General features: G+C 36.8%; 1 protein-coding gene across 5 annotated transcripts in view; it reads left to right on the forward strand.

Moving 5' to 3' along the window:
• Positions 1 to 26010, forward strand: part of SLC16A7 (solute carrier family 16 member 7) — a 182774-nt gene that overhangs the window by 66925 nt on the left and 89839 nt on the right. The window contains exon 1 of one of the 5 annotated variants that reach the window (XM_054444066.2): positions 8701 to 8837. The exons of the other annotated variants lie outside the window; for them this stretch is intronic. The gene's annotated coding sequence lies outside the window, so the exon portion shown is untranslated. Of the gene's footprint in view, positions 1 to 8700; positions 8838 to 26010 lie in introns of those variants that run through there. 5 annotated transcript variants of the gene reach the window in all.

The following is a 26010-nucleotide window of genomic DNA, read 5'->3' on the forward strand; positions in this document are numbered from 1 at the left end:
CTGTTTGTTGTGAACAATTCCTAGACCAACTGTATGGTTGTATTCTGTCTTCTACCTCTGTTGTATCATGTACTCTGTCTTCTACCTCAAGTTCATGAACAAATCTTGGTATATCTATGTAGTAAACAGAATAATGGACCCCCACATTTTAATCTCTGCCACTTCTGAATATGTTATGTTACATGGTAAGGGGAGAATTAAGGTTGCAGATGGAATTAACATTGCTAATCAGGTGACTTTGAAATTATCCTTGATTATGTGCATGGGCCCAGCGTAATCACTAGGATCCTTATAAATGAAAGAGAGAAGGCAGCATGAAACATAATCAGTCCAACCTTGACGGTTTGTTGATGTAGGAATGCAGCCAGAAGCCAAAGAATGCCAGTGGTGGCTTTCAGAGTATGGAAAAGCAAGGAAACAGATTCTCTCCTAAACCTTCCACTCACACCTTGATTTTAGTTCAGTGAGACCCATTTCAGACTTCTGACCTCTGAAATTGTAAGATAATAAATTTGTGCTGCTTTAAGCCATTGTATTTGTGGTTGTTTGTTACAGCAGCAACAGAAAACAAATACAGCTCAACACTGTGAAATTACAGACAGCCTCAGAGTAGAAACAGCGGTTTATGCCAAGAGCTTATTAGGTCAGTCATAGGGGTATTTGCTGCTTTGATTGAATTTTTTGTTCCATGGTAAGTATGATCGTAGGGCTAGGTTGTAATATGTCATATGGTTCCTTTTGGATACATAGTTTACTAAGGGAACCAGCTTAACCCTGCCTGGTCTTATTAAGAGTACAGAATATGGATCTTGGAGTGTTAGGTTCAAATGCTGCCTCTGATGCTTACTAATTATAATGTTTGAGCATCAGTTTTTTCATCTGTAAAATGAGGACAAGTTCTTTATAGGGCTGTTGTGAGAATTAACTATTAATTTGTGTTAAGTACTTAGAATATTATTAATACTTGGCATATTGTAGGGACTAATTAAGTGGTAGCTGTTATTATTACTAAATTATTCCTCAAATACTGTATTTGCTGATTCATTTTCTTTATTCAGATATAGATAGGAAAGTGTCCAAAACTTTGGGATGAGCGCCTTTGTGGTAGAGGCATTTTAATATAATTATGTGAATTTTGTAATTTGTAATTTTACTTAATTTTTAAAAAACCTTCATGCTTTGAAATACCTCTTTGTCCGTTTTCGTCATCATATGTAGATGAAGCAATTTTGTATATTCTATAATAATTCATTTCATTGACTTTACTTATTGTTCTGTCTTAGCTGTTTTATATTGTGAGTCTTCAGGTTTGTTTTGATGTCACTACTTAAGCATGTGAATATCTTGGTAGTAGGGAAAGTATGCAGAACCCTGTAATAAGAGATCCTAGATTAAAAATACTTCACAAGTGAGAAAAACCTAGTCTGAATGGCGTTTTCAAAGACATTGTTGAAAGAGGAGTCTCTTAAATGGATACATAGAAATGACTACTTCAGTCAGTGCCCCATTCTCTGTGTTTGACAGTGGTGTGGGTCTGCTTTAGGCCTGGTGGTAGTATATATTTGATCAGTCTTTTAGGCCTTCACTACAGTGGCTATATCCCAAGGGACAATATATTAATTGATTCAACCAACATGTGTTACATACCTCCTAATGCCAATAAACAAATGATGTCTGTTCAAGATGTTCACGGCATAGAGGGGAAGAACCAATGATCCCTGAAGTAGCTTAGATTCTAGCATTATAGTTAGGCAGGGAGGTAAGACATATTTACTCTTTCTAGCTACCCACACACAAAGGCCAGTTGCAGCATGCCATGATTTCTTATGCAGTTCTAAAATGTGCATAAAAGCAAACTGTTTTGCTCTTACAAAACAGTTTGTGCCTGTCTTTTGACACCCTAGGTTTTCTCTAGTATGAGGAAAAACAAAACAAAATATATTCCTTACACAGACACCTGAAATACAGGGGATACCATCCCTTTAAATTGGATACTTAAAAACTATAATCACAGGCCTATTGAGTCTGTGGTTAAGAAACAGATATCAATAATCACATGGTGTGTTTCAGTAAAATGAGATTTCTCTTTTTCCTCAAATACGTGTGGTATCTTTGTGGTGCTTTTCAGTCAATTCCTTCGATTTTCATTTTACAGTCTTACTTCTCCCACACTTCACTAATTGGCATCTCATTTACCTGGACAAAGCTAAAAATCACAGAAAATTAGAAGGGGCTTTCCTCAAGGCACTTAACTATGTGGAAATAGATGGATCTTTGGGTAGCCTTGGAGAACTGTTTGAACATGCAACCTACAAAAGATATCACTCTTTCTTGCCTATGTTTTCACTTGAATCCAGCAGTTAACAGAAGAGTAGCAGAGAAATATAGGAATTATTTGACCAAAAAAATCACCGCTATGAGTTAGTGGAAGGTTTCAAGTGAATTATGTACCAAATACCTTGCCATGCCTTCTTTGCCTTTCTGTGCCTTTCTACCTTGAAACTGCATCAAGAAATCAGTATAGAGGCAAGCTGAGCATGCCCAGCTGTTAATATATTTTCCCTAATATTCCACTAAGCCACTTACTGTGTCCTCATTTCTTTTACATAGACTATAGATTGTGTGGGTTGATATAAATGCTAACAATCAAATAATTAGGCTTTTTCTTTCATGTTGAGTTAGCCAGATTTACGTATTTTGGCAGCATCTTAAACCTAGGAAAGTTTTTAAATGTTAAGTCTTCTTCATTCATAACACAGTTCAGAAATAATGAATTGAGAGTTTCTGATATGAAATAATCAGTCAAATTTGCTAATGTGTCTATAAAAATATGGTTAAAATGAGTATAATGGTTTTAGATACAGGGGAACATTTCTGTGATACTGCCCTGATAATTAAAATCCTAACATTACTTAACAGCTTTATGATGTGACAGCAGATACCTAGAGTAGGTAGTTTTATTATTTTGGCTCGTACCTTTAGCCTATGTGAATGTATGTGGTGATTAATTAAATTATGCAAGGTTCTGTAATATATGACTTTGCTAATACTACTTTATAACACTATTTTAGGTTTGACTATTCTGGTTTTAAAATACACGCATGCACACACACACACACACACATATAGCCTCCCACTATGGGAAAGTGAATATTTAAAAATTTTTCTTAATCTATTTAGCAGGTATGAGTACATATTTCTTACATGCATATATTGTGCAGTGGTAAAATCTGGGCTTTTAGTGTACCCATAACCGAAGTGGTGAACAGTGTATCCAAAAGGTAATTTCTCAACCCTCATCCTCCTCCTAACTTCCCACCTTTGGTAGCTTCCAAAGTCTGTTATTCCAGTGAGTGACTATTTGAGGAAAGAGAAGCTGTCTTATTTATCCCGGCATCCCTCCTGTACATAATATAATGGGTTTTGTAGCTAGCTACTCACTATATGTTGGTTAAATTAGTTAATTAATTAAAAACAAGGAAAAATATATTCAGCTAGCCCCTTTGATTCATCTATTTAATTCTTAAAATTGATGCTGAACTGGAGAATATTGCTTGAATATATGGTCAAATGGGGTTTCTCATTTGAACTTATCATCAAAACTTAGGCTTTCCCTTGTATGGGAAGAATCTGCTCTAGTAAAATGATCTTACTATGTAGACCAGATCAGAATCTGTCTCCTCTGTAGGAAGGCATATCTGGAAAAGGGAGAGCCCAGAATATTTCTGCATCAAGCTTGCTTAATTTTTTCTTGAAAATTCAGCAATCAGATGTGGAATGGATTGAAGTGTTATCTTAACAGCAGTGTCTGCATTAGGAAATACTAGGCCAGTATATAGCTGAGAAGCCTGGGTGTTAGAGAGGTTAGATAATTTGTTCAAGATGAGAAGTAGAGTATAGGTCTTACCCAACTCTTCTAATACTAAATCAAGGTGTTTTGTTGTCAGTGTTGTTTTATTTTGTGGTTTTTGTTTTTGCTTTTGCTTCTTTTTTTAAAGAGCCCTTTAAATAATCCTTTTTTAAAAAGAATCCTTTAGTTTTTTTTAAAAAAAACTCTTTTTTTAAAAGAATTTTATGCTGCATCATAGTAGTAATAACTGGTGCTCCCAGGGGAATGAAGCCTAGTGAACAGGCTGAGGCCTGTCACAGTGCCAGTCCAGGGCAAAAGAGGTCCATGTCCTCCATCTGCTGCTGAGGAGAGCACCAAGAAAGTCTAGTCCCCATGGGGAACCCAGAGGGTAATAAAAGCCTTGAAGCCATGGGACTTTAACTTCTAGGGCATGGTTATGGCTTCTATAAACTGTCTTTGCCATATAATTTTACATTGCTTTTTAAATTGTTATATTCTGACATCACCATATGGAGGTTTTATACTTTTATTTGAAATAACTTAAAATCCCAGCCTGGACAACATAGCCAGACCTTGTCTCTACAAAAAAAATCTAAAAATTATCCAGGGATAGTGGCATGTATCTGTAGTCCCACCTACTGAGGAGGCTGAAGCAGGATAGTTTGAGGCCAGGAGTTCAAGGCTGCAGTGAGCTTTGATTGCCACTGCACTCCACCCTGGGTGAAAGAGTGAGTGAGACCCTGTCACAAAATTGAAAAATACAATGAAATAAACTATGATAAAAATCCTAAAATAACAACAAAAGGTGACCTTAAGTTTTATTTAAGATGTAAATTTGTTTTGAGGTGTGGAAAGATCTCATACCCTGTGAGATGTGACCGAGACAGTAGATTTAATGTTGCTTCGAACTTCATTTATTTATATCTGGTTAATGACTAATGCCTTTGTAGTGTTTTTAAAACCAGGAGAAATAATGACTTCTTATTTTACAAATGGCAGTAAAAAGCCAAAACACATTAAAATACCTATTCTACTATAATTGGCAATAGCAATAGATGGAAACTACATACCCGATCATATTATGTTTTATAACATATTCTCTGTTATTCCTATGTGGAGGAGAAGTGGTTGTGTGGTTGGGTGGGTGGAAGATGCTTGTGGTATGTGAATGTTGGGAAGGGGAGGGGATATTGACCAGTTTTGAGCAGGAGCATGCCATTGTCTGCATTTGTATTAGATGTACAATTTAAGCAAAGATTTGGGATTTTGAGTAGAGAGATTGGAGGCTGGGATAACAATTGGGAGGCTACTAAATTTATTGGTGCCTGTGGGAATTAGGGAAAGAAGATAGATTTAACTTCTTCTGCAAGTAGAATTTACAAGGATTGGCAACTTGGGTTTCATCTTAGAGAAGAGGAGACATTTTTGCTGACTCTGAGACTTTGAGCTGAGTGGCAGAATGTTAGTGCATTTAACAGAAAGCTGTGGGACCACAGTGCACGCTGAGAGTGATGGCGGGGAGCTAATTGGAACCCAAGGTTCTGAGCTAGAAGGATATTTTTAAAGCACTCTCTCTCTGAACATGTTTCCTCTATTGGCTAAATAAGTAGTATCTTCTATTGAATGGATAATAGCTAAGAAAGTAAGGGTCTTAAATGTACCATGTACTCAAATCACCTTTCCAATAATTCTTTTCCATTAGTGAGTCACTGTTGTCAGCAAGAAGGGGGAATCCATTAAGATGGTAAAATACTTGCGTATTTGTGTTTAGGACCACCCTCCCCCAATTAGGTTTTTCTAGGATGTATTAAAACTTTAAAGGAATTATTCTATGAAAGCAAATTTGACTGATGGCATCTTTCTCTTAAGCTTATCGAGGTTAAAAGTGATGCCTTTTTACATTATAACTCTAAGAGATAATTAACGTGGATTGTTTTCTTCTGCTGTAAGCTAACTTTTAGCTCCATTGTAATTCTAGATTTAGAAAATAGAATCACTGTTAGCACTACTCAGTGAATGTTAGGATTATGGTACTCTTTCCAGGAAAAGAATAGAAAAAAATATTGTATCCAGATGAGAAAAGAAATGTGTTATATTATTTCCATTATGTTGTGAGACCTTTGTTTTTTGTGTTTTCTGATTAATTTACTGCTGTTTTCCATTCAAAATACATACCTGAGCTTTCTGTTCTTTAGAATTTCTTGCACTTTTTATTCAGATGAAAAACTTGGATTTTGCACATTAATTCAGTTTTACTCCTTAGTTACAATGCGAAAAACATCATAATCTCACAAGGGAAATGTGTAAAATGCTTCGTGAAACTTGAAAATAATATTATAAATAAATCTGTTGCCAAGAACTTATTGTCATGTTTTAAACACAGAATTAATAACCTGTTCCAAGGGCACACAGGCTATTTATCAAGGTTTTCTCCTAAGACTATCTGCATTTCCTCTCTCCTGTCCTCATATTATTGAAGAATTTTGGAAACCGGAAATTTAAAAAAAATCTCGCATGATCCTATTTTTGGAGTTACTTTTGAGAATTTATAACCTTGGCAAAAGTTAGTCACCTTTAGCCATTCTCTCCCCAGGGCTCCTGGTGAACAGGTCTGTTTTGCATTTAGCTTTTCTTTTTCTCAAAGGTGCATGTAGAAACCTCACTGTCTGTGTTTATCTCACATCTCACAGAACTTAGTTGCTCAACTTTAGTAACATGATTTAACTGTGCTTTAAGTTATATTATTATAAAAAAAGATGAGTCAAATTGTTAAAGGTGTTACTGTGATTACAAAGGTGACTAAAGTTAATGTTAAAGTCAGTTTATTCTATTTGCTATGTGTTTTACACCAGCAAACATTAATCCATAATTTGCTGCTTTAGGTGAATTTTAATTTTTTGTATATTTGCTTAAAATGTTTAAGATGTTAAAGTAATGTAGTGGAAGAAATATCTTATGTGAAGAAAGCTGAATTCTACATTTAGAAAGAAAATATGTGACTTATAATTTGAACTCTTTAAACTTTTCGAACATGCGCACTAGACTTAACAGACCATGGTTTCTGTCAGTGGATAGTACTTTTTGAGGATTGTATATTGTAATGACAGTAAGCAAAATAATACAAACTAAGTACAAAATACATTATTCAAATTCCTGTCAATTTTGTTCTTTATAGATCTTATCAAGCTATTTTCTTGATAATATAATTTTTACATATCAAATGTACGTCTTTGTATTTCTCTTCTTATTTAACTTTAGAATATTTTGTAATAATGCTAACTAAATTAACTATACATATGGGAGCCTTTTAAAATTATTATTCTTGATGTAATAAATAACATATTAACTGAATAAAGTTAATAATAATTTCTTTACATAAAATTGAGTCTTATTTTCATATTATCAATATAAAAAAGTAGTTGATAAAGCAAACAATATTGAAATTTTATTCTTTAACCCTTTTTAAAAAAGAAACTACTTTGAGGTATATGTACAGGGTACAAAATGAAGTTATTCATTGGTTAATCACTTATATTACATTTCAGTAATTTTACCCCAAATAAATGTATCGAACACTTACTAGCCACTAAGCACCTTGTTTCGTTGGGACAAAGAAGCATTTGAAGAGTTCTCAGTAAATATATAGACTGCTTTTGGTTGTCAGATGTACTATATAATTGTGAAATCCGTAGTATAATTTGTTCACTGTATTAAAACCTCAGTTTATGTCTAATTTTGTACTAGGTAAAATTTCTTTATGCTTTTATTTCATTTTAGTTTTTAAGCTTAAGTTTTCAGTAGAAATGAAAGAAACATACCACATATTTTGTAAAAGCATTTAGTTAATTTGGTTAAATAAATTAGATAAAATTTCTAGAGGTTATTTATGTTATTACCTGGTTATTATTATTTCATTATTATACATATTTAGAAATGCAGCCTTCCCAAATGTTTGGGAAGCATATTTTACAAGTGGCTACTGCTTAGTGCTTAGATCTAAATAATTGTATCTTTCACATAGGAAATCAGATATTTCTCATCCACTGATAGAGGAGTCTGGCATGCTGTTTGATAGAGAGGAACATGGGCCTCTAATCTAGACAATCTAGAGTTGGAATCCAGGACCCCATATTTCACAGCTATACGGCCTTACATAAGTAATCAAAACTCTGAGCTTCAGTGTCCCCATAGGAAAATATTTATCATAATGTCTATCATGTATCATTTACAGAATGGGATAATGGGTATAAATTATTTGGCAAAATGCTTACCTAGAATATGAGAAGCATTTAATAAGTTACAGCACTGCATTTTTTCCAAAGATTATTGTAATTTCTTCAAAAACGAAGATGGTACTAATGATCTATCACCAGATTCACCCTCACACAGGGTTGGCGACTCTTTGGGACAGAGAGCATGCATTTACAGAATGGCTGACCATGTAGGGAGTGTTATGTGTGATCAGGAAATAGATTAAACTGGCCCACAAGAGATTCAACACTTTGACCCTGGCCTCTTTATTATTGTTCATAACTTACAAATTACCTAGTCTCAGACTCAGTGAAGAGTCACTAAACTATTAATGTATATAGTACAGTATTTTTGCAATATGTTTTATGCATATTAAATCATGCGATGGAAAATGTGCTTGAAAATGTGGCTACATCAACACAACACATGAGAAGGTTAAATTTAGCAGTTCAAATTGCCAGACTTGGCCACCTTCTTTGACCCATGATATAATTTAAGCCACGCTTACTTTAGACTCTGAAAAGTATGAACTAACTGTGCATGTCAAAGCAGGTTCTTGAAAAAGAGAAAGAACTAACTTTGCCCTATTTGAGAGAAGAGAGAGGGAAGGGCAAAACAGAGTCTCTGGAGACATGTATGTAAGTTTGCTTGTGGCTGAAAGTTAATGATCAGTTGCCTCTGTTCTTAGCCCTGAACCTGGAGAAAAGTGTCAAACGCAGGTTCTCTCTCTATTCAGGTAACTTTAAAAATTATACAAATCGCATTCATGTTCATTGTAGTTTAGATTATAGAGATGTGATTTTTTTTCCTTTAGTGTCATGTGATTTCATGCTCTAAGCATATTGGAATAACAATGAGAAACTTTATATATGCTGGCTAATGTCAAAATATTTTACTTTTGAACTATACCAAGTTAAGGCTAAGGAGAGATTCTGTATTGTATTAGATGGGAAGAGAATTTTTACATGTTTTTATGAAACTATCAATTGTGGTTCTTAATCCTACTGGCTGAAAGATGTATTAATCATAATTATTTAAAATAATGTACATTATATAGTGTGCCAAGTCTTGGCTAGTAAGGAAAATTAAAAAATTTTTTAACATTGACATTCTGAAAATAAGACTAAATCTTTAATCACTAAAATTATTTGTATTTCATATTATAATGCCAAAAGTAACCTAATTTTCCTATTCTAAATCATTATATTTTATAACTATGTATGTGTACTTTGTTGAAAAAAATAGTAAAAATAAATTGATTTTTATTATAGGACTTAGGTAATTTCATTCCAAAACATTTAGGATAGTATAGTATTATGGTATGATATGAAGTTATTGTACAGTTATATTTCAGGGATGCTATATGTATAATTATATGTAATTAAAGACATTGCTCACTAAGTTTTAAAGCCTTCACAGCTGGTGTCTAAAAATAAAAATATTGTATACATTTAGAGAGTAATCATTTTTCATTGAGCTCTCAACATAAAGAGATGCATTGCTTAAGTTACTGGCATCATGAATTACAGGAATTTATATATATATACACACACACATATATGTAACTTTTATATACATATAACTTTTATATATAACACGTGTGTGTGTGTCTGTGTGTGTCTATGTGTGTGTGTCTTGGTTCTTTCTAAAGTGTCTGACCTTTGTTATCTTTATTCAGCAAGTATCCAAAGCCAAAAAGCTTCCTTTGGCTGGATTTAGATTCAAGTAAACATCAAAAGCTAAATGTTCTTATGGTAGTACATATGCAGTTTTCCATTTGTATTCTTTTCAAACTGAAATTAAATGTCAGGCAATGATTGATGATTTTACAATTGAAGTTTGGAGTTGATAGGAATTTGGAAGAACATAACATTTCATATATGAGGAACTAGGTCCAGAGAGGGAAATAACAACAGTTATTGGGAGTGCTAAAACTAAAATCAAACTCTCTGTTTACTTGCTGAAAAGTCGAGTTGATGGTTATTAGTCAATATTCATGTTGTTTTTGAGAGAAATCATATTTTATTCCTTAATTCATTTCCATTTTGAAGTATATCTAGATAAGGGCTGGCAGTTAAGGTATAGTTGTTTAGTGATATTTTCCCAATTTACCCTTGGCATTGCTAAATTTATATATCAGTTCAGTTTACATAATCCCATTAGGATTTCCTTAGGTATTTAAGTTCTGTTTACAAAAGGAGATTCTCAAGGTTAGAGAAGAGAGTAATATGGTTTAGTTGTGTTCCCACCCAAATCTCATCTTGAATTGTAGTTTCCATAATTCCCACGTGTTGTGGGAGGGACCTGGTGGGAGGTAATTGAATCATGAGGGCGAGTTTTTCCCGTGCCATTCTTGTGATAGTGAGTAAGTCCTGAGATCTGATGGTCTTCTAAAGGGCAGTTCCCCTGCACATACTCTCTTGCCTGACACCATGTATGACATGCCTTTACTTCTCCTTTGCCTTCCACCATGATTGTGAGGTCTCTCCAGCCGTGTGGAACAGTGAGTCCATTAAACCTTTTTCCTTTATAAGTTACCCAGTCTTGGATATGTCTTCATTAGCAGCATAAGAACAGACTAATATAGCAAATTGGTGCTGGAAGAGTGGGGTGCTGCTGTAAAGATAACTGAAAATGTGGAAGTGACATTAGAACTGGGTAACAGGCAGAGGTTGAAAGAGTTTGGAGGTGTATTAGTCTGTTTCCCACTGCTGTTAAAGACATTCTGGAGACTGGGAAGAAAAAGAGGTTTAATTGGACTTATAGTTCCACGTGGCTGGGGAGGCCTCAGAATCATGGTGGAAGGTGAAAGGCACTTCTTACATGGTAGAGGCAAGAGAAGATGAGAAAGAAGCAAAAGTGGAATCCCCTGATAAACCCATCAGATCTTGTGGAAGTTATTAACTGTCATGAGAATAGCATGGGAAAGACCAGCCTCCTGATTCCATTACCTTCCTCTTAGTCCCTCCCACAACACGTGGGAATTCTGGGAGATGTAATTCAAGTTGAGATTTGGGTGGGGACACAGCCAAACCATATCAGGAGAGCTTGGAAGAAGACAGGAAAATGCAGGAAAATTTGGAACTTCCTAGAGACTTGGAGGGCTCAGAAGACAGTAAGACGTGGAAAAGTTTAGAACTTCCTAGAGACTTGTTGAATGGCTTTGTCCAAAATGCTGACAGTGATATAGATGATAAAGTCCAGGCTGAGGTGGTCTCAGATGGAGATGAGGAACTTGTTGGGAATTGGAGTAAAGATTACTCTTGTTATGCAAAGAGTTTGGCAGCATTTTTCCTCTGCCTTAGAGACCTGTGGAACTTTGATCTTGAGAGAGATTAGGATATCTGGTGGGAGAAAGTTCTAAGTGCCAAAGCGTTCAAGAGGAAGCAGAGCATAAAAGTTTGAAAAATGTGCAGCCTGATGATGCAGTAGAAAAGAAAACCCCATTTTCTGGGGAGAAATTCAAGCTAGCAGCAGACATTTGCCCAAGTAACAAGGAGCCAAATGCTAATCACCAAGACAATGAAGAAGACGTCTCCAGGGTATATCAGAGGCCTTCATGGCAGCGTCTCCCATCACAGGCCTGGAGGCCTAGGAGGGAAAAATGGTTTCCTGGACTGGGTCCGTGCCCCCTCCTGCTGTGTACAGCCTAGGGACTTGGTGCCCTGCATCCCAGCCATGGCTAAAAGGGACCAAGGTATAGCTAGGGTCATGGCTTCAGAGAGGACAAGCCCCAAGCCTTGGCAGCTTCCACGTGTTGTTGAGCCTGTGGGTACACAGAAGTCAAGAATTGAGGTTTGAAAACCTCCACCTAGATTTCAGAGGATGTATGGAAATGCCTAGATGCACAGGCACAAGTTTGCTGCAGGGGAGGGGCCCACATGGAGAATCTCTGCTAGGGCAGTGCAGCAGGGAAATGTGGGGTCAGAGCTCCACACAGAGTCCCCACTGGGGCACCATCTAGTGGAGCTATGAGAAGAGGGCCACCATCCTTCAGACTGCAGAATAGTATATCCACCAACAGCTTGCACTGTGAACCTGGAAAAGCCACAGGCACTCAACTCCAGCCTGTGAAAGCACCTGGGAGGAGGTTTGTACCCTGTAAAGCCACAGGGATAGAGCTGCCCAAGGCCATGGGAACCCACCTCTTGCATCAGCATGTCCTGGATTTGAGACATGGAATCAAAGGAGATCATTTTGGAACTTTAAGATTTGATGACTTCCCTACTGGATTTAGGATTTGTGTGGAGCCTGTAGTCCCTTTATTTTTTGCCAATTTCTACATTTAGAATGGGCATATTTACCCAATTTCTGTACCCCAATTGTATCTAGGAAGGAATTAACTTGCTTTTGATTTTACAGGCTTATAGCTGGAAGAGACTTGCCTTGTCTCAGATGAGACTTTGGATGTAGACTTTTGGGTTAATGCTGGAATGAATTAAGACTTTGAGGGATTGTTGGGAAGGCATGATGGATTTTAAAATGTGAAAAGGACATGAAATTTGGAAGGGGCTAGGAGTGAAATGATATAGTTAGCCTTTGGTCCCCATTCAAATCTCAAATTGTAGTTCCCATAATATGTGTCGTGGGAGGGAACTGGTGGGAGGTAATTGAATCATGGCAGGCATTCTTGTGATAGCGAATAAGTCTCACAAGGTCTGATTGTTTTATAAAGGGGAGTTCCCCTTCACATGCTCTCTTGCCTGTTGCCATGTTAGACAGGCCTTTGGTCCTCCTTTGCCTTCTGCCATGATTTTGAGGCCTCTCCAGCCATGTGGAACTTTGATTCCATTAAATCTCTTTCTTTTATAAATGACCCAGTCTTGAATGTGTCTTTATGTGAAGTGTGAGAACGGACTAATACAGAGAGTATTACCAGTTCTCCTTTAGATACACACCAAAGCGCTGACAGGTTCATAATTTATAAGTTAAACATCCAGATGGCTGAAATTTCACTATTCAAGAAAATTTAAAGTATGAATAATATCAAAATATATAAATACATGTGAATCATATTCATTTCAAGGTTGAAACAATCCACATACAATTTAAAGATAAAACAATTATTTTACATGATGTTAAAAAGTACAAGTTTGTTACTGAGTCTCTAACAATTAAGATTGTGGTTTTTTAAAGTGGGGTACATATAGATTTCTTTTTTTTTAGTAGACTCTTCAATTTATCTTTTAGTATTAGATATTTATATTCAGAGCCTGGCTTTCACATATTAATAACTAAGTGCTGGTCTAATTCACTGTGGCCATTGAATATTCACATGCTTCTCAGTTTCCATTTCAGAGTACACAAATACATTTAACCATCAGAAAGTTTGTCTCTGTTCCTTTAGCCCAGTATTAGGTATGCCTCATGAATTCCTGAAGTTTACTGAGGCTCTTTAGCAGTTACCCATAGATAGTCACACACACACACACACACACACACACACACGATTTATGTAAACGGGAGAGAAACAAAGGCTATCAATACTTTCAATGCTGTAAAGGGTGAAGGTGTCAGAAAACCAAGCTTAAAGTCTCAGCAGCACAGTTAACTTGCTTTGCAAATCATGGATAAGTCCCATAACCTGTAAGAACTTCTGCTAAGTGAACTATTATTGGGGGTTATAAGAATAATAATAATGCTTCCCTTCCTTGTCTAGTGTGAGAATAATGTGAATTTATATAAAACTGTACCTGGTGGATTATAAGTTCTTATTAAGCACTTTCTAGGGCTGCCATAACAAAGTACCATAAACTGGGTAATTGAAAACAACAGAAATTTATTCTCTCTCCTTTGGAAAGAAAATATCTGAAATCAAGGTGTCAGTTGGGCTGTGCTTTCTTGAAAGCTTCTAGGGGAATATCCTTCCTTGCCTCTTCCAGCTTCTGGTAAACCCAGACTTTTCTTGACTGTGGCAGTAAAATTTCAATTTATGCCTGTATCTTCAAATGGCATTTTCCGTGTGTTTTTGTCTTCACATGGCTGTCTTCTTATAAGATCATCTGTCATACAGGATAAAAGCTCACCCTACTCCATTGTGACCTCATCTTAACTAACTGCATCTGCATTAGCCTTATTTACAAATAAGGTCACATTCTGAGATACTGGAGGTTACAGCTTCAAGGGATATTTTTTGAGGGACACAATTGAAGTAATCACAGCCTGCCTTCCAATCCACCCCCCCACCAAATTTAAGTCCTTCCCACATGCAAAATACATACATATGATTCCAACATTCCCAAATGTCTTAACCATTCCAACATCAACTCTTAAGTGCAAATTCTCTCTAACTCAATTACGGGTGAGATTTGGGGTACAGCCCATCCCAGAGCAAAATTCCTCTCCAGCTGTGGATCTGTGAAACATAGAAAATAGATCATCTGTTCCCAAGATACAATGGTGGGATGGATAGGGAATAGACATACTCATTCCAAAAAGGAGAAATTGGAAGGAAAAACAAATGGTGTCACTGGTCTAAATTCACTGGTCTAAAACAAGTTCAACCTAGTGGGACAAATTCCATTAGGTTGCAAGGCTTGGGAATCATGATCTGTGGCTCAGTACCTTGTCTTCTGGGCTCATCGTGGTGGTCCTGACAGCAACTCTGCCCCCTCCACCCTAGTTGGTGGCCCTGACTGCTGGAACCCAGGAGGTGGGCCTTCCCTCTAGACATAAGAAATTCCCTTAACCAAGACCTCTGCATCCATGAGTCTTCTCTCTCTTCATGTCATCCTTTCTGTGTTTCTTTCTATGCATTTCTGCTGATAAAATAATTTCAAAAACACTTGTCAGCCTCTTGTGCAATTTATGAAGGTCCAAGCCATCAGACAAGAGGGTCCTCTACAGGTCAGTTCTGTAAATCTGCATCTCTATTCCTGAATTTGAGGTTCTTTATTCTTCTCTTATGGTTTATTACATATGTATGCTTCCCTATACAATATTTTATTGATATCATTTTACAAGTTACCAAATCTCACATATGGCATCTGAATTAGTCCTTTTAGAAAACCACATGCTTTATTTGTTTAATAATATATTTGAAATGATATGGTTCAAACATAGAGCTTTAGCTCATCTATTTTAATTTCTGTGAATTCCATTCTATGAATATGTATACTTTAATTACCGATTCCCCTATTGATATACATTCTCCTATTGATCTAATTTTTCACTCTTATGTACCAGGCTGCTATAAACATTCCTTTGTATTTCTTCTCATGCACAACTGTGCACACCTAGGATTAAAATAGATGACTGTAAAATATGCACAATTTTCCCAAGCAGTTTTTGAAGCATAAATGCATTCTCACATCCTGTACTTGTTTGGAAGTTATTAGAATTTAGGCTTTAAGCCCATGGAGTAGCTTCAATCAGTTTTTGTTGTAAAGTTCTGCCTGTGTCCCTTTGGCTACAGTGCAATATATATATATTCTCAGGTGTTGATGAGCAACAGTTTTATTTTTTTTTATTCCTCCATTCAGGACGTTTGAAGGTATGGAAAGCAGGCCGTACCAGCGCTAGGCCTGTATCAGTGAGACAGACTTTCTTATCTCCCATCTTGTGTGGAGTACTTAGAGCCCCCTCTACCATGCAGAGCATGAACTTCTGCTTCATTGACTACTTCCAGTCCCGCATTCCAGCAGGCTCATTGTTTCACCATGCTGTGTTTTCCTTCTGTTTCTGGGCAATGGAGATGCTTCTTCTTGTTGATATTGTTATTATTATCATCATTTAGGTTAGATATTTAATTTGTTTTTTGCTTTTCAGATGTTTCTATCACCATGCGCTTGCAGAAGAGAGTTTACATTCATGTGTAAATTTACAGCAACATGTTGATTCTTTGGCTGACTTTGGACTAAGGGTGGATAGCAAATAATCAAATCTAAAGTGCATTGCAGTTCTGTATTGCCTATTGCAATTAGATATGCATTGAATTCTAATTGTGTGGGTTGCAAGAATGACATTCTTGTATAATAATCAAAGAGCTTTATTTGTATTCTTATCTGGATGGAAGGCTGTGCCATCACTCTATCAAGATAGTTCTGCAAGTGTACTTTATAGTAGTCCAAGGACTTTAATTCAAATGCAGTTTTGGATCTAGTCGCTATTTGACCTGAGCTTTAACAAAGCCATAGAATTCTGCACTCTAAAGCATAAAAGAGTTGACTTTCACTCAGGATATTTTGTAGGCTAATGTCTCATTTCCATCGCCTCTATAATAAAATAACTTACAAGGTTCTTATGAAATTTATAATTTTGAGCAGTATATTAAGCATGTCAGAATGATTTTGCCACATAATATTTCCACGTATAATGAAGCTAACCTCTTGAACAAAACTTTTAGCATTTTATATCTGAGTGTAGAAGAACATTTGCCAAAATTGATTAATTGGTTTTGGCGTAATAAATATTGAGCTGATATTTTTGACAATAGTTGGCAAATAGATTCAGTTATTTTTTGAAGTTGATTCTAAAATATACTAGTAAGAATGTGCCATAACATAGAATAAGTGCTGAAATTGAGACTCCCATGATGTTGAACAAAATTAAGCCCTAACTTAGTAAGGTAGGAGCCCGCGTTACTTATAGACTAGACAAGTTGTCAGCGAACATGTTTTTTTTTTTTTTTCTGTCCACAAGTAACCTCTAGTAATTTTTGTTAGCAATAAAATATTTTACATGAGCACTTAATTAGTATATTTTCTTCTCTTTTGTGCAGCCTAACATCATAGGAGTGAAAAACTGTCTCAAATAACCCAAAAGGACATTAACAAAGATGAATACAATATCGCAATATTCGTTTCTTACCCATAACACTGAACTTAATATTGGAACAGGTTTATAAAGATGACACTGCATGTTCAATTCTGTGTATCAGTTCTTCAAATGACTTAAGTCTCTATTGGTCTTTGCTGTGATACTTGTTGGGACATCATTGGTTATCTAACTGGAAGAGGGCATTTATTTATCTGTTAGTTCTCCAAGGATATCATCATCTCTCTTGAGAGGAATTTTTGCAAATATTCTTGTTGGATTTTTTTACTCTTTCCTTGTCACTTGATGAAATCATGCTCATCATTCAAGCCTCAACCAAAATATTTTTATGATCTCAGTCTGGTTTAGATATACTGCCTTAAACAATAGTTATTACTATAGAGCAGCTTTTCCCAACTAGATTTTGATGAGAAAATTATTCCCTAATAACCTAAACCTTACACCTGATTTATCCATTTTATGTTGAATTAACATTTCTCTTTTGCATTATGTTGCATAATATTTACGTAATATTAGAAGAACTAAGAAAATAGCCACTAAAACAAGTTTCCATTTTTAGGGATTCAGGTAATTCTAGCAGGGAAAAGCTGCCATAGAGTGTTATGTTCTTTTTTCCTTGTTATTATCTCTAAAAGGATTATATGCTCCATGAAGGCATAGACTATATCTTGTTTCATCTTTGTACCCCTAGTGCTAGCACACTGGACTTCTGCCACATAGGAGCCGTTTGATAAATATTTGTGAATTAAATAATAGAAAGAGGCTTTCTTCTTCTCACAAAACTTTGTTGATAGAACTATTTAAGGTGACAGGTAATCCATATCACTGGGTCCAAAGAGCTTAGATTACACATGAACTAGTGTTGATATTTGAAAGGGCCAGTCAGGGAGGGGAAAGCAGAGGAAATCTGAACTTCGCTGATATTTTTTGTCAGCGCACCAATGTTATATGTATAGGTAGTAGGTCTGTTTAGGTTAAGTCAAAATTCTCTACAGCATTATCAGCTCTCTAAAGTAAGAAGTGCTGGGATGAAGGTGCAAAAAAGAGGAGCAATAAGGCAGGAGATCTATGTTCCAATAAAAAGGGCTAAAATTTAGGCAAGGATTTCAGTCCTTTGGGAACTGGAGTGAAAACCAACAGTCAAGATAGAAGTCATGCTACAGAGATAGGAGTACATTTGGGAAGGCTGTTACTCACATGATATTCTCGTATCCCAGATCACAGTGGATACAATGGGACAGAAGATAGATCAAATTCAAACATGCTAGAGGGTTTAGGACTTCTAAAATACTAAGACTCAGTTACAGTTGTCTCATAAAGTGGTAGGTCTGATCCTCAGCTCTCAGGTCATCTTACCCATAACTAAGCGAGTCTGGGTCAACAAGGGCAATGATAGAACAAGGCCGTATGCCTGTCATTATCCAGCAGGCTAGTTTGTTTCTTCATAGCATGGTGATGACAAGGGTCCCAAGACATCCTTAAGACCTGGCAAGAGAGGACAGGCTCAAATGCACAAATGGTTTCAAATATCTACTTATTTCATATTTTCATATTTCTTACTGTCTTATTCACTGATCATAGTGTTATGGGCTGAATCTTTGTGTACCCCCAAAATACCCAGTGTGATAGAATTTGGAGATGGTGCCTTTGGGAGGTAATTAAGTTGTGATGGTAGCATCTTGTTCTGATGAAATCAGTGCCCTTATGAGACAACAGAGAACTTGATCTCTCTCACTCTTTTCTTGGACAGAGGAAGGCTAAGTGAGCACACAGCAAAAGAGTCCTCAACCTCACCTGACCATGTGGCACTCAGATATCAGACTTGCAGCCTCCAGAACTGTGAAAAAACAAATTTCCATTGTTGAAGCCACCACTGTATTTTGTTATGGCAGGCAGTGCAGACTAGTATACACAGCAGATCACATGTTCAAGCCTCAAAGTAAAGGTAAAAGGAAAATGTTAAAAGAGGAAGATACAGAGAGGGGAACCATTTGTGGCCTATCTTGTAATCAACCATAATTGTGCCACAGTCTGAATAAATATAATGCATGATGTAATAAAATCTGTGTAGGGATTATACATTAATGAACTATGCTTCTTTTTATCTAAAAAAATTTTTAAATGAACACTTTTAGAAAAAAAAATGACCTGGATCAGATGTCCTGATGTTATTTAGCACTTCCACTTTCCACATCATGCACTTACATATTAAGTATACTTCAGGACTATTATGTGTTTACTAGTTTTGCAGCTATTGCAAATTCCCCATATATATATATATATATATCTCCAAATGACTAAATATTTCTTTAAATCTTCCTTCACATAATTGGTTCAAAAATTAAATTTTTTATTATTTCATTGCCAATTGACCTTCAGGCAAATTGTCAAGAAATTTATGAGGGTAACAGCTTGAATATGTGTACCGAAGTGTCTCTTGGGTAAAATATGACTTATGGCTTTCTTGCTTCTGAAATGATTAAGTCTCAAAACCTGAAGTTGACAGCAGAGTCATTGTACAGATTGATGTTCTCAATGACTAACATTTGACAGAATTTGCTTCTGATTTATTATGCTTCTAGGTAAAAACAATTTACTTCATTTTTTAGTATTTTTACTATGCTCTTTCACTAACTGGATGAAAAAATAAATTTTTATATTGAATATATGTGCATTTTGAGTAAACTAATACTTGAAATTGAACTTTTATTGTTTAAAGTACAATTCTTTTTTAGTATGCTGACATGGTTTCTGCTCTTTTCTCTTTTGATGTTAAGTAGCTCCTGATTTTTTTTTTAATTGTAGCTAACAGCAAACTATTACTCATATAAAATCTATTTAGTAATAATGGATTTTTTTTTTACCATTTTTTCATTCAAGCATACCAAATGGATGTGAGGAACAATTATAAACAATTAGGTACAGCCCCCACTAACAAAGTTTAATTTCAGGAAAATAGAGAACAATAAATCACTTTTCTTTACTCCTCAATTACTCTAAATTATTATAATGTTTAATTTTTTAAGAATTAAAGTATGCGACATTAAAGAAGGAAACAAAATGCAAAAAATGGGGGGAGTGCAGATAATACATAATTCCTTCCTAGAGTATTTGTATCTACTAAGTAGGTAAAGGGACATATTTTTAAGTTTCCTATATAATTTATACTTTCTGCCTTATGCAAACATTACTTAAAATCTTTCATTAAATGTGAAAGATTTTAAGTAACATTTGCATAAGGTAGAAAGCATATTAACATAATTAATATCCAGAGGACTACCATTCAACTGAAGAATTTACTAGAATGTCACTTGAAATGAGTTTATTCCTCTCCTGTTTCGTCTGCACCCTGTTCCATACAGAGACAACTTATTTTAAAGTTTATTGTATGTTTTAGCCCATTGCTTGTGTGTGTGTGTGTGTGTGTGTATTTTAATGTGGTGCTTAGTGTTTTTTCTTATAATAGAAATATTTAATGAATAGTTGTGAATTTTTGATACTTTGAATTTATAATGGAATCTAGGATGAGATCTTGGGAGTGCGGTCTTTTTGTGGACTGCAGTCTTTTTGTGGACTGCATTTTCCTTTCTAGTAAAAAGACAAAATCAGGGTTTGTGTGTGAAGAGGTTGGTCCAATGCATCATTATTGGGTAGGCCAGAGGCATATTGGAAGCGGTAACACTTAAACTGGAAAAATTTGAAATTTGAACATTAAAATATTAAAGAGATTTTTTTAAGGAGCTCCAAAACCTTGCATGCAAATGTTTGTTAACAAAGCTAGTGGTATTTATAGCTTACTCCAAATTGGAACTTATTCCAAACTAAACATGTTATCTTCTTTTACGTAAAACTTGTCTCAATAAATAAATGGTTTCAGTGAGTCTTTCAGGTCAAATATCTGTCTCATTCTCAATCCCTCTCCTTTCTTCCACTAGTTTTAGCATCCACCTTCCAAGTACAGCAAGGTTCTAGTTCCTTAATTGCTCTCAAATCTTCCCTCTTGTCTTTCCACAAGGCTACTGTTTTGTCATGGCTTTTCTAGATTACTTGCAGTAGACTCTAATAGTTTGTTGCTATAACTTCTGTCTTCAACTGTCTTCTTTACCCTATCTCTTAAATGCAAACTAGTCAAATCATTCCCTTACTCAAAAACCAGTAAGTAATTTTGAAAGCTTTAAGAAAAATGTGCTGTGTGCTTTTCTACCCTCATTTATGTCCAACTACATAGGTCATGGTGCCATGGTGTCTCTTACTTCTAGGACATACAAATATTATAGGATCCTTGGGTGTCACTTCACAAGCCAGAAACCTCTGTGGATGGTGGCGCCTTTGCCCAAGTTTTTACTTGAGTCTGGTGGACTCTTTCCACCCACTTGCCCTGGCAGGCTGCACTTGGCTTGCTCTGGTGGCCTGAATCTCACACCTTCCAAGGGTGAGCCAGGTGTGGAGCAGCGAGGGACATGTGAGTGAGCAAGCATGGGGCTCAGCCACTGTGCACAGCCAGGCATGCTGGCTGAGGTCACAGCCCTGGCTCAGGGAACTCCTAGGTCTGGGATCCCTGAAGGGCGACAGCTCTTCTCTCCCTCTCTCTTCTCTCCTTCTTATTGCCTGCAACATGACGAGGAAGGGGTATGTTTTAGCCCTGTTTGTGTTACAGCTGTTTTAGCCCCACCATTCAGTGGGTCTGAGTTTTTGTCCTGTGTCCAGGAAGAATGAGGTATGTGGACAAATGGAGGGTGAACAAGGTGAAGAGGAGTTTTATTGAGTGATAGAACAGCTCAGAGGAGACCCGCAGTAGGTAGCTCCTCTCTGCAGCCAGTGTGTCCCGATAAGTGTTCAGCTCTTAGCAGAGAGGATACCCTGAAATAGGTACCTCTTCTCTGCGGCTGGTAGTTCCGATGTCAGCTCAGCTGTCTTCAGAGAGAAGGCTCTGGAGTGAGTAACTCTTCTACGCAGGCAGGTTTTCCGGTCATCTCTTTGAGTCTAGCCGAGTCCAGGGTTTTTATGGGCTTCAGATGGGAGGAAGTGCCTCCTAAATGGTTCATGGGCAGCCACGGGTGGGCACGGGAAAAGCACCATAATTTCCTATTCTGGTCCTTGGGGCTGGCAGCCTGGCCCCCAAGCTTTAGGCCTTCCCCAGCTTGAAGGTGGAGTTTCACCTGGAACCCATCCCTTTCTGCCCAGGAGTCTGTCTTCTGAAGCTGTTCATGATGCACAGGCTGCTTGTGCCAAGGGGTGACTGCAAGCCAGTGCTGAGCTGCCCTCAGCCCCCACTTTGCCTCCCTCCTGTGCTTCTTGATGCCCAAAGTCCAAGGGGGCTTAGGTGGCAGGTGGCTGGCATGTCAGTGCTGCCCTGAGCGAACACACACCCAGCTGGGTTGCAACAGTGCCCAGACTTGGCCTCAACTTTGCTCCAAGATCAGAACAGGCAGCAGGAGCAGAGAGAAGCCAGGCTGTGGGAGCAGGCATTTCTGAGCCTGAAGGGCAGAGCGGCCTTCCTAGGCCCCCAAGAGTGCAGAGATGCCAGCATCTGCAGTGTGGCTTGGGTGGTTGCAGCTGCACCCAGCAAGGCAGGGCACCTGCCTGCCTCCAGCTCCCAAGAGCACAGGGATGGCTGGGTCCCCAGCCATGGCTCAGTGGCCACAGCTGCTCCCAGGGAGTGCAAGACTTCTGCCTTGCCAAGTCAGAAGGGAGTGGGACTTCCGCCTATTCTCGGCTATTTGGAGCCCCAGCCGTACCCCTCCCACTGCAACTGGCATCATGCCAGTGGCCACTATAGAAGGGCCACCACTGCCATCATCAACTGGTATTTTTTGTTACCTATTACTACTCCCAATTTCACCTTACCTGAACTTATCCCAGGAGTTAATCTCATTCTTCAAGGCAGTTCAAACAGTTCAGTGCCACCTTAACTCTTCTTGTTATAATTTCTTGACTGTCATTATCTAGGTTAGGTTATTCTCCTCTTAGCCCCTTAGAAATCTGAACTTACTTGTCTCATGATGTTTATCATATGATGTAATTATCTACTTTATAATTACCTCCTACATTTTGTCCTTTTATAGATCAGAAACTATATCTTATGTCTTAGTCATCTTTGTATTTCCAATGTCTGACACAGTCTTTGGCATAAAATGAAATACCAAATAAATATTTGATGATGAATTAATGAATGCTGGTGACAACAAGACATTAAATGCAATGTTCTACCTTGATTTCATCATAAGACCAAAATTGGAATTAAGAAAGAAGCATAGTAAGGGTTACTTCTAAGTATAAAAACCCGAGGTAGAAAGTTATTGGCACTGAAATGATCATTTCAGAGACAGGCAGGATCTGTAATTGAAGACCAGCATAGTTAATATTCCATAACTCCAAGCTGTGGAACTTATTCATGTTAATCGTTTTTACAATGCTTATGTGTTTTTCCACAGTAATGATTAGTAATAACGTGAAAAATAAAGGCGTTTTCTGCCTAACTTTACTGGCATCAAGGAAAAGCAAGTTAGGGAGGCTATCCCACTTTGCAGTCAAAACGTCCAAGAATAGAACTTTTACAGAGGATAGAGAGGCAAAGGACAGGAAAAGTAGAAACCAGTCCAAGTCTGTGGGATTCACAGCCAAGAAAGAATGAAACGGGGCATCAGTGAGGTGGTCCTGAGAGCTTCCAAGAGTCCTGGGGCCGAACATCACAGAAGATAGAGGACTTTTTCCAATGTAGTGTTTTCAAGATATTATTTAACCAGATTTGAAAAATAACCTTGGAATTTATAGGAATTATGTCTAGTCTTACTTCTTTTAGACTGAAAATGAGTTATCTTGATTGCTATTGTGTTCTGGATTGAGAAGGAGGCAGATAGGAGAGAAGGAGATTCTTTAGCCTCTACTCTTCAGAATAACTAAAATGAAAATTTCTCCACCTCTTACATTCTTGGACACACTCTACTTGTAAACTTTTTTTTTTAACCTCTATCCCTGAATGATTAATGTCTATTATAATACCGTATTTATTTTCTTTATATAGAATGCAATCTATAATTATCTTATTTACACTTTTAACTTTCTCATTGCCTCTCTTCTCTACTAAAATATGTATTCATTTTTTTTTAGCCCTGTAGCCACTGTGCTGGACAAATAGTAGGCTTTCAACTGATATTTGTTGAACAAATGAATAGATGAACTGATGACTAAAAATGGAGTTAGGTTGATAGTAATAATTGTAGTTCTTCTGGCTGTTCACCCTTCATTTGCCTTTTCTATGACCCTGAATTCTCTGTAAATTCCTCCACCAAATATTTCTGGGAAGCACATGAGCTGAAAGAGAGGTCAAATGAGTTTTGCACTACTGCTTTCTCACCATTGCTAATGCCCTCAATGGAAAAAACAACAGCAGCAACAAAAACACTGCCTATGTAAAGTTCTTGTCCTCTAGTGCTTCAAAAGTAACTGATTCCCAAAGACCCAAAGCTGAGGTACAGGCAGCAATGGAAAAAATGACCCCTGTTCAAATCCATGCCACACCTGACCATTTGAATCTTAAAACATCATTGTGTTTAGAGTCTCAAAGTATTTTGTGAAAACAGCTTCTGTAGCATCAGTTCTTAATCACCTATCCCCTGGAACCTCAAATTTTCCCGCAGGCGAGACAAGTGTATGTACCATGTCATCCATCTTGTTTATTGTTTTATTCCCTCCTGGGCATCCATGCACTGTCCTGTCTGTCTTTAGCCACATTGCAAAGCAAACAAAATTGTCGGTTCATGCAAATAAACTCCTAGGATGTTTGTCAGTACACTAGCTCTGTAAGCATACAGTTGGGAGTCCCAGCTTTACCTGTGCCAGCAAATTTTTTTTTTTATCTAGATACTTCTGTGGCTCATTGAAAATATGTTTTTATAGAACTGCTTCAAAAATTGTAGAACAATTGTTAATATTTTTTCCTAACCAAATTATTTCCTGTAATAATTTTCCTGTTCATCAGGAGATCCCTACAAGTTAGAGAGATTTAAGCATGGAGAAGAGGATGGAAGGAAAAGGAATGAAGAGTAGTTCTCACCTTGCAGCTCCTTTCAAGTTTAAATGCTACTGAATATAGTATTTCAAACAGTGATTCAGTGTATACTATTTATTAATTTCTTATATTTGGATAGGGATCTCTCTGTCACTGGTTTCTTTGAGAGGGTCAGCTGTGGGCATATAGGGAACCAATAGCATTCAGGTCATTTTTTCTTAGGCCCCTGAGGAGCATGGCTCAGTTCAGTCTGAACTCCTCTCAGAATAGGTCTATTTCTATCACCTATAGGGACCAGCTTAGAGCCAATTAGAGTCCTGAGACCCCAAGAATCTCATAACACAGCTTAATACCCCAAGGTCTTTGAAAATGAATTTTACATGCTGACCCCAAAGGAACCGGGTTAAACTCACCTTAGAAATTCCAAGTAGAATTCTACTGGTCATTAAAAAAACTTTTGATAAGACGAAAATTTCTTTACCTAGCTGTACTTAGTACTTTGTGAATCGTGTACCTCATTTATGGAAATACATTCAGCTTTTAAACTAAATCCATTGAGTAGATCTAAACTTTATCATTATCTGCAGATAATGATTCTAGCAGCAATATCTGTTTTAGGATTGCATGAATAACAAACTACATGTTAGGGTTGTCATTTTATTTTTAAGTGCTAGTTTATATAATTAAATGTACATAAATTTTAACATCTTAGGGGACAGAAGACTATTATAAAAAATAATTTTATGAATAGTTATAAAAAAGTAAAATTCCGCATATCCTGACATGAAGTTATTTCCTTGGGCTGAGGCCACTGTATTAGACACTATAGTGAATCTAAATGATTTATTCACTGTTCGTGGTCTCAAGATGCTTACAGTTTAGATTTGGAAAGAGGCATGAATAATTTCAAAAATGAAATGCAGTATGGTATAATCAAATATTAATTGAGAATTTAGAGAAGGGAGATTTTCCTTTCTTAGAAATGATTATAAATAATTCAATTTTATTTTAAATGGTGCCACCTATTTGTGTGGAAGGATAGGTGTGATTTCATCATGTGACGACGCAAGTAGGTCAGGTAAATGGAGGGAAAATGGATTTTCTTGAGAAAAAAAAACTTTGT

The sequence above is a fragment of the Pongo pygmaeus genome, chromosome 10 (genome assembly GCF_028885625.2).
Source record: "Pongo pygmaeus isolate AG05252 chromosome 10, NHGRI_mPonPyg2-v2.0_pri, whole genome shotgun sequence".
NCBI lineage: Eukaryota > Metazoa > Chordata > Mammalia > Primates > Hominidae > Pongo > Pongo pygmaeus.